At 39.0% G+C, this 9419-nt stretch overlaps 1 protein-coding gene across 2 annotated transcripts in view; it reads right to left on the reverse strand.

Moving 5' to 3' along the window:
• The window catches only part of llgl2 (LLGL scribble cell polarity complex component 2), a 77513-nt gene extending 68357 nt beyond the window's left edge, over positions 1–9156 (reverse strand). For both annotated transcript variants that reach the window (XM_032573834.1, XM_032573833.1), the window contains exon 1: positions 8972–9156. The gene's annotated coding sequence lies outside the window, so the exon portion shown is untranslated. The remainder of the gene's footprint in view (positions 1–8971) is intronic.
• Between the last annotated feature and the right edge of the window lie 263 nt (positions 9157–9419).

Here is a 9419-nt window from a genome sequence, read left to right on the forward strand (position 1 = left end):
TACTGAGCATATTTTTAAACTGCTCAGTTTAAAAATACTGTAATTTTTAAACTGAGCAGTAATTTTACATCCATGCAAACTCAAATGTAATATTTAAAACTTGAATACATAAAATCAGTTATTTAACAATATGAGGTGTTGTTTAATTTATTTTTAACATTGTATTTTCATACATTTATGCTAGGGTTGACCAAGTCTAGTTTTCCAGACCTATCACTCTGCAACTTTAGATGCGTTCTTTCTCTAACACACCTGGATCATTGACTCATTCATAGCCCTCTACAGAACTGAGTTGCTGCTAATGAGGGAAGTCAACTTTTTGTCTGGGGTATGTTTTAGCAGGGACACATCTAAAAGTTGCCGTCTGGAGGACTGCACTTGGGCATTCCTGATTTATACCGTCAATGTGGCCCATTGAGGGTGGCCAATATGCTGAAGTGGCCCTTGGTGAAATTGAGTTTGACACCCCTGGTTCAAAGGAATCCAGTCGCTAGTGAACACCACATCAACACTTAGCAGCTATGACTTAAGCTTCCTCTGATCATATAATATTCCTGGAGTTGTTTTCTGTCCACAGGTATCTGAAGCTTTTCTTTTGAGTGACCCGGTTCAGGGTTTCCCCCAGAAAACTTGCTAAGCCCGGTGGTCGGAGTGCCGAGGCGGTCCACCGTGTTTTTGTATTAAAAGATGTTAAGTAGACAGGAAATGTAAAAATATTACTGGGTAATTATATTTTACGGGAAAACAGTGCCAGTGAAATGTTATTTAAACCAACAACTAGTCTTAAAAACAACAAATCAAAAAATACAATTAGAATGAATATCAATTATTTGCACTTCTGTTATTTGCACTTAATTTGGATTAAGCCGCTGACTTAATCCAAATTAAGTCAGCGGCTCCATCGGGTCCCATGGTCCCCATAAATACTAATATTTTAACACAGAACACAGATGTAACATTTGTTTGTAATGTAACATTTGTTTCTTGAGATGATCAATGCTGCTAAATTTGATTTAATGGTTTCAGTATACATAAATTAAAAGATTTTAAATTGTTTAACATTTATATGTAAGATTTTAAGGAGCTGGCAAGTTTACTTTGTAAAAGTTCAAAGAACAATATTCATAGATTGTTTTGTTACCGCAGCAATAATCTGACACTGTGAGTTTAATCTTTAAGTTTGAGCACTGTTTGTTCACAAATACAAATTAGTAAACTGCGATGATAACTTATTGCTTTTTATGTTGGCCAACTACTCCCCCTCTCCCATATTTCACTAAATCTAACACAGACGCTTTTAGAGGTGCTGATGTTTTTAAGCTACAAAAGAGGCCCCTAAGTCAAATTCTGCTCAAGGCCTCATATAGCCTTGGACCAGCCCTGCATGATGAGTTAAATCTGCTGCACTGCTTGCAGAGATGCGCAACAAACAGGAGTTTAATGCTGCTAATGTGGCTATTGGAGCTCTTCCATTTTGTGTCTGTTGAGTTTTTAACAAGGGGACACAGAAACTATTTTGGTTGGTCCAGTTTATGGGACGAGTTTCTCAGATCTCCACGCAGCCGTGCACATTAACTCCGGCTGACTAAGTGGAGAAAAGAATTTGATATGGTTTGATGCATCATGTAACCGGAAAAATAATACTAAAAATAATACAAAACCAGCGTGATGCGTGACGAACGCACCGACCAACTGGGAACACATCAACTTTACAGGGAAGACAGAGCCGAGTGCTGGGCAGTGTGTTGAGATATTAAAGTCGTACAAAATTCTTTGTCCACAAATCCTTCTCACCACTCACTCGCTCAACGCACACGTCTGAAAGCGCCACTACAAGTTATTCCTGCGGTCCAGGTAGAGCTGCAATGATGTGCTTCAATTAGTCATGATCCTCCATCAAAATATTGCTTGTTTGATGTGAAGTATGACCTGCTTAATTTATCTACACCAGGGATGCCCAAAGTCGGTCCTCAATTCCCTCAGCAATGGTTCTAAAGGAACAAGTTAGGTGTTTCCTTACACACCTAACTTCAGCACATCTGATTTAAAATGATGGCTGATTAACAGGCTTTGACTGAACTGCAGTCATCTGAACCAGGGAAACATCTGAAACATACAGTGCAGTGTGATTTGAAGACTGAGGTTGGGAAACATTGCTGTAGAGCAGTGTTTCTTCATCCTGGACCGCTGCCCCCTGCTGAAAAAGTATTATATTAAGTATATTTGAAATATCTTGGATTTTTCTGAAATATATTTTCAGTATGTTATCAAGTGGATATACTTACGATTATATGAAAAATGCAAACACATTTTTTAAAACATGTTTCTAATACTCTTTAAAAAATGTATTCTGGTACACGTTCTAAAAGTACACTGCCTGGCCAAAAAGAAAGTCGCCGCCAAAAAATGGTCACACTCTCTAATATTTTGTTGGACCGCCTTTAGCTTTGATTACAGCCCGCATTCGCTGTGGCATTGTTTCAATAAGCTTCTGCAGTGTCACAAGATTTATTTCCATCCAGTGTTGCATTAATCTTTCACCAAGATCTTGTATTGATGATGGGAGAGTCTGACCACTGCGCAAAGCCTTCTCCAGCACATCCCAAAGATTCTCAATGGGGTTAAGGTCTGGACTCTGTGGTGGCCAATCCATGTGTGAAAAAGATGTCTCATGCTCCCTGAACCACTCTTTCACAATGTGAGCCCGATGAATCCTGGCATTGTCATCTTGGAATATGCCCGTTCCATTTGGGAAGACAAAATCCATTGATGGAATAACCTGGTCATTCAGTATATTCAGGTAGTCAGCTGACCTCATTCTTTGGGCACACAATGTTGCTGAACCTAGACCTGACCAACTGCAGCAACCCCAGATCATAGCACTGCCCCCACAGGCTTGTACAGTAGGCACTAGGCATGATGGGTGCATCACTTCACCTGCCTCTCTTCTTACCCTGATGCGCCCATCACTCTGGAACAGGGTAAATCTGGACTCATCAGACCACATGACCCTCTTCCATTCCTCCAGAGTCCAATCTTTATGCTCCCTAGCAAACTGAAGCCTTTTTTTCTGGTTAGCCTTACTGATTAGAGGTTTTCTTACGGCTACACAGCTGTTCAATCCCAACCCCTTGAGTTCCCTTCGCATTGTGCGTGTGGAAATGCTTTTGCGTTCACAATTAAACATACTCCTGAGTTCTGCTGTTGTTTTTTTTCGATTTGATTTGACCAAACGTTTAAGTAATCGGCGATCACGATCATTCAGGATTTTTTTCCGACCACATTTCTTCCTGGAAGACGATGGTTCCCCACCATCCTTCCAGTTTTTAATGATGCGTTGGACAGTTCTTAACCCAATTCTAGTAGTTTCTGCAATCTCCTTGAATTATTTTTCTCTGCTTGATGCATGTGTAACCCAGGTTGAAATAGCCTCTTCATAAAAATAATAGTAAATTAGATAAATAGGAAATAAATAAATAGGAGAATAAATAGGGAATTAATCGATCTTAAAATTGTTAAAAATATATATATATACATAAAAAGAGCAACAATTAGAGACATTAAAATTGCTGTATTTTGATTTTTTTTGATATTTTAATTGATTAGAGAAACTGTATAAACCAGTTTTGCTTTGTCAGCGAACTCTCTTATTCTGAAGGGTTACATTTATGTGTAATCCATGTGACTAAATTCAGCCAATCGGGTTGCTGCGCTCTCTGACGTGAGAGAGAGAAGAAGCAGAGAGCGTAAAGCAAGCAGAGAGCGCAGAAGCAAACGGGATTGTGCTGGAAAAAAGAAGAAAAAAGAGAGACAGATAAGAGAAATTGACTACTCGTAGCTGACTTGCTGTCTAAGACGAGTTTTTGTTTTGTTTTGTCTTATTTCTTGAAAAGGAGCTTTTCGCATTATTTTTTTTCCTCACCCTGACTGTGTTCGGGATCATCTTTTGTGTGTTGTAGAACTGGACTTGGTGAGTTGGAAGTGTATTTTGTTCTTTTGTTTTTTTAGATAATGTAAACATTATTTAATTTAAATGGAAAGCTGAAGCGGAGGTTGATCAGCGGAGGCGTTGGCTGTTGCTCTTGGTGCTAACAGCAAGCCAACTGAAAGTCAGCAGGAGTAACAGCTGATCCGCTGAAGCCAACAGCCGCTCTTGTCAACAGAAATTTAACGGCTTATCAGCAGAGGAGCTAACTGTTGCTAACTGTCGCTCTTTGTTGGCAACAGGCTTTTTTTTTGTTGTTGTTGTTGTTTTTTTTAATTTTCTTACGTTCGGCTGGGATTTGGACTAAGGAGTCTCGGATCATCACCGAATTGGATCTTCCTAAGGAGAACGAGATGGCGAGCCAACCCGGGAGCTTAATGACCATCTAGTAGGAGCTACGCCTTCTGCTGGACATTGCCAACCCCGCAACTTGGTATGACCTGCCTATGTTGTTGTGCGCATTAGCAGTGGGTCACTGAAACAGAATTAACTGTTGGATCATCGGAGGAAACAAGACATCAATCTGAAGCACAGTTTGACCTGTCCTTGCTGAATTGTTCTGCTGTGTTGTGTTTTGCTGTTATTGTTTTTTTATACTCCTTAAGGGAAACACCAAAGAACTAAAATAGATTAAACAGATTAGAACAAACTGTAAATTAAAACAGATAAATAGTATTAACTAGAACTTAAATAGAACTATAACCTAGGTAAAATAAATAGTATCCTTAATTTAGATTTATAAAATATTCTGAAAGAAACTGGAAACTATTATTTTTTTTGGAATTTGTGTCATTTTGTGTTAATTGTGTAACATTGTTGTTGTTTATTCTTTTATTGTTCTTTCAACAAATAATAAGCCGGCTGTTTTTAACTAAATTTTTTGGGTCTGTGGTCATTAATTCAAAATACACTTCTCACTACTCCAGTAGCCAAACCTAGCTCTGGTTTTTATTACGAGTTCATTAACTGTAAACACATAGCGAGTGTTACACATGCCAATGATTTGACCCTTAAACAGACTAACGTCTTTTCCACGACCACAGGATGTGTCTTTTGCCATGGTTGTTTAAGAAATGAGGAGTTACTCATTGCATCAGCTGGGGTTAAATAACTTGTTGCCAGCTGAAAGATAATCGCCTATGCAGTACTTATCCAATAGGAGGCTTGTATCTATTTACTTAGTTAAATCCAGGTGGCGACTTTTTTTTGGCCAGGCAGTGTATATTTTTTCTAAAACATATTTTAAATTCTAATTAAATATATTACTAAAATTACTAAATTTGGATAATCCTTTAAAAAATGCACATTGCATGTATTTGTAAAAATATATTTAAATGAACATTCTAAAAAATATATTATAAATTAGAGATGCTGCAATCTGTTTTTTTGCTGCAGATTTTGATACCAATCATCAATGAGGTCGATCTCTGCCGATCACTGACAATCGCCTGGAATTGCTCTTAATTTTTTGCTTGAGGTATAAATAATATTATGTTACCTGGCAAAATGGCAAAAATTATCTGTAAATAAATTCCCCAAATTTAGACATAGTAAACATATTTAAATAGATATCAAGAATATATATTTTTTTAAGTTACATGCTGCAGCTTTAAGAAGTCGTTTGGTGTGAGAGTTCACTGTCTGATGGAGGTTGAGCGGCGCTACGTCTGTGAAATGTTACTACCAGTAGGGCGTAGCAGCGGTCCAAGAGCAAAAGCAGAACCAGCGTCTTACACCGCCAGCTCGAAGACTTGAATTATTTTTCGCGTTATTTGTTTAGCTTTCTGACCGTGATGCTAATCCGGGTGAGTGTTGGTAGTTGTGCGCTGTTCTACCTGCTATCTGGTGCTCTGGATGTCCTTTTTTTCCAGCATTGAGCCTCGATATAGTGATATTTGTTGTGTTGATGCATTTTGACGTGCTTCACCCTCCAGGTAATTTTCCGCCACAAAACGCAAACGTTCCCATTCACTCTCAGAGCGTTATAGTTAAACAAGACAGGATTTGTTGCGCAGTGTCAAGAAAAGAGGAGATAAGCTGCATAGGCAGGCTGAGAAGTGAGATAAATGTGATCGGTTTTGGTGATCGGGAACAAGAGACAGTCATCGGCGATCACCGATCATACACTTTTTCAAGGAAATCAGACGATTATGATCGCTGGCCGATCAATCGGCACACCTCTATTCCAAATATATACAAACACTTTTCTGAAGTTGTACTTTCCGTAATTTTTATTTTATTTTTTTTACCCCTCCAGGGGGTCTTTTGTGGGCTCTGGTGTCCCTTATATGACAGTGGGCTGACAGGAAACAGGGAAGGAGAGGGGGGGAAGACATGCGGCAAATATCGTCGGGTCAGGGAGTCGAACCCGCGATGGCCGCGTCGAGGACTCAAGGTCTCCAAATATGGGTCGCGCTAACCACTACGCCACCACGGCACGCCCCTCCGTAATATTTTTAAATAGGTTCTGTGTATATTTTAGTAAATCTCAAAATAAATCCATTTCAATAATATTTGCAAATACTGTGTAAATAGTGACTAAGTATATTTCAGTAAAACACTTTCAGTGTTTATATACATAATAACAAAGTGTGCCTTATTAGGTGCCCTAACAATATTTTACTATTTCGTTAAAATGGCAAAAAATAAATTACAAAAATTTAACAATCCTTATAACAATCCTTGCGTTATTTAACAAAGTAATATTTTGATCATGCTTTCAAAACATCAAACACTGACAGTTTAGTGACAGAGGTTCCAGAGCAAAAACATTATTTGTCCTTAACACTAAATGTAGACGGTATCTTCAGTTTTACATCTCACCGAATATGATCTGTTTTTCTCAGTTCTTTAACACAGAAGCTGTCTTTACCCAATCCATTTCAGATGTAAATTCTATCAGTGAACGGCATTAGCTCCAGTGTACACTAAAAAACAGAGTGCGGCAGAAACAAGCACTTTCAGTTATTTTGAAAACCACCAGAAAAAGAAGAGTGGCATATCAATGAAGCCAGGGAAAAAAAGAGAGGCACTTCAAATTTGCCATTTTTTTACTCACACAATTTTGCCATAAACAGTAGAGAGCTGTAGTTAGTAATAATAGTCAGTAGTTTTGGTAAATTCAAGCTTGTGACATGCTAGTCTGAGTTACACGATAACAGGACAAGAACTGGACGGAAATAAAATGTGGATCACAAAAGGAGTCCAAAGGGTTGAAGGCTGCTTACCTGTAGCAAACCTGTGGTAAGTTTGCTTCAAAATGCTATCAATCTTTTCATAGTTATAAACAGTGCAGTACATATATAAACAAACTTACTTTTGTTTCAGAAACAGGTATTTGATCAATTTTATTGTCATTATTATAACAATCAATCAACTTCATGTTATAATTGCATGGAGGCCCTGTGTGTTGCAACTTAATGTAGTTTTCTTCATAAACTTAACCTGGTTTTAATTAAGCTTAGTATGCCAAAGAGACTTTAATAATGTGATGCTGTTATTACTCGTTTATCATTGTTTTTATCTTCAACATATCTTGCAAAACCTAAAGACCACACCAGTTCTGAGAATGAATCTCAACTTCTCCAGTGTCCTTCTAACGGCCTTCTATGATCCAGGTGTGTCGAAAACAAGGACTGGAGTTGAAGACCCCTGCCTTAGACCACGGATTCTTAACCTTTTTGACCTATGCGCCCGATTTTTCCAGTCCAAAGTGACCCGGGGCCCATTTATATATTAACAGGCCAGCAATTCCTAGAATGGATCAAACTGCGACAGTAAAATTAAACGTTCTGTCAGGCATTGACTATCATAGTCAACTGCAGACATTTCCCCTGCCTTTTCAATGTTAAAATAAACATCACTGTCTCAAATTTTAATAAAAAGCCTATATTCATGACATATTTCTTAAACAAGCCCACCATTCTGGTAGTTGTCATTATTTTGTTCTGTAAGGTAATTTCAGATGACCCTTACAATGAAGCTGAAACAGCACTCAGTCTACTAACAAAGGTTCTTTGTTCACCTGCAGCAGGTGAAAATGGAAGGACAAACCCCTAAGGCGGCCAGGTGGATCCTGCTATCATTTCAGCAAATTCTCAATACTAAACTGCTTTAGTATTGACACATTACATAGCTCATTAAAAAAATTGACCAAAGTGTTTTACAATTTCACCAATAAGACAGCAAATAGAATAAAACCAAAATAAAAAGCACATAAGAGTTAAGACCTGTAAGAGCTACTTAGCTTCTCATCCTCTACCAACCCTATATGAGAAGCCTAACTGGAGTTCTCTGGAATGGTGACCCAATAAAGCTTTCTAGTCCTCGGCTCCTCCCTAACCTGTATGGAACTACATGGCCGTGGTAATAACACACCTGTTGATGAGCCAAGACACACCTTACAGGGGTTAGACGGTTCCGTCGTTATGCAACAATTGTAGGAACTCTTATTCAGCCGGTAAAAGCTCCCGCTTTCCTCTGCAGGTCAAAGTGGACAAACTTTTACCATTGTGTTGGTTTCTCCGCTGGAATTCAAAAGTTGTTCAGAAAGCGCTCAGACTTCCAGCGATAAATGACCGTTTTGACAGCTGGAATGGATTAAACCCCACCAAAACAAATGGTCTAATAACCCACAACCGAGAAATAGATTTTATCTTCTGTCCACAAAGACACTACTTCTAGCTAATTGTGAGTCTTAAAACATTAACTTTAGTTTTACTACTTCTTTCTATGTGACGGAGATAGATTAAGCAGGTGAAACTTGTTGCTGCTGGAACTTTAGCCAGGATACCGCTGAGGAGGGAGCCAAGTCCGGCCTTAGCAGGAACCCAACTTTAGTTCCACAAACTTTAACACCTGAACGAACAGCAGCCATGTCCTCCTCCTATCACACCTGAGTTCTCTGCTTTTACAGCCACACCACGACCTTATCTTGCCAGGAAGCAGCGTTAAGACTCCCCACAACCCAAGGAAAAGTATACTCACCGGGAGAAGTCCAGCTGTTGTCAAACTAAGACAGGAGTTGAATACTTTGTCTCCACCGCTCTATCCTGCCAGGCTAAATTTCACTTTTTCAAAATCGGCCCTAAAACTCACATAAACACACCTCAGCCCAACGTTCACTTGGCATATCCTGTTTCCGCCTTACGATCCAGCCCCACAGAAAGAGTTTAAGTGGTGGAGCTTCGCTGTCAGCCGGAAACAGCTCCACAGGTAGGCGGAAATACGTAAATTACAGTGGGTACGCTCCATTTTTCAGCCGGCGAGGATATTAGTGAGGCTTATAGGTGTGGTTTGCACACAATTTCACCCTTTTTCAGAGGAGAGATAAACCCCCATCAAAGACAAGTGCCAAAATACGAACACTGACAGAAATGATGCATAAAGCAAATTAATCTGGAGGACATGATAAATTACAGGCGGTGCACTAATT

The sequence above is a fragment of the Xiphophorus hellerii genome, chromosome 10 (genome assembly GCF_003331165.1).
Source record: "Xiphophorus hellerii strain 12219 chromosome 10, Xiphophorus_hellerii-4.1, whole genome shotgun sequence".
Taxonomy (NCBI): Eukaryota; Metazoa; Chordata; class Actinopteri; order Cyprinodontiformes; family Poeciliidae; genus Xiphophorus; species Xiphophorus hellerii.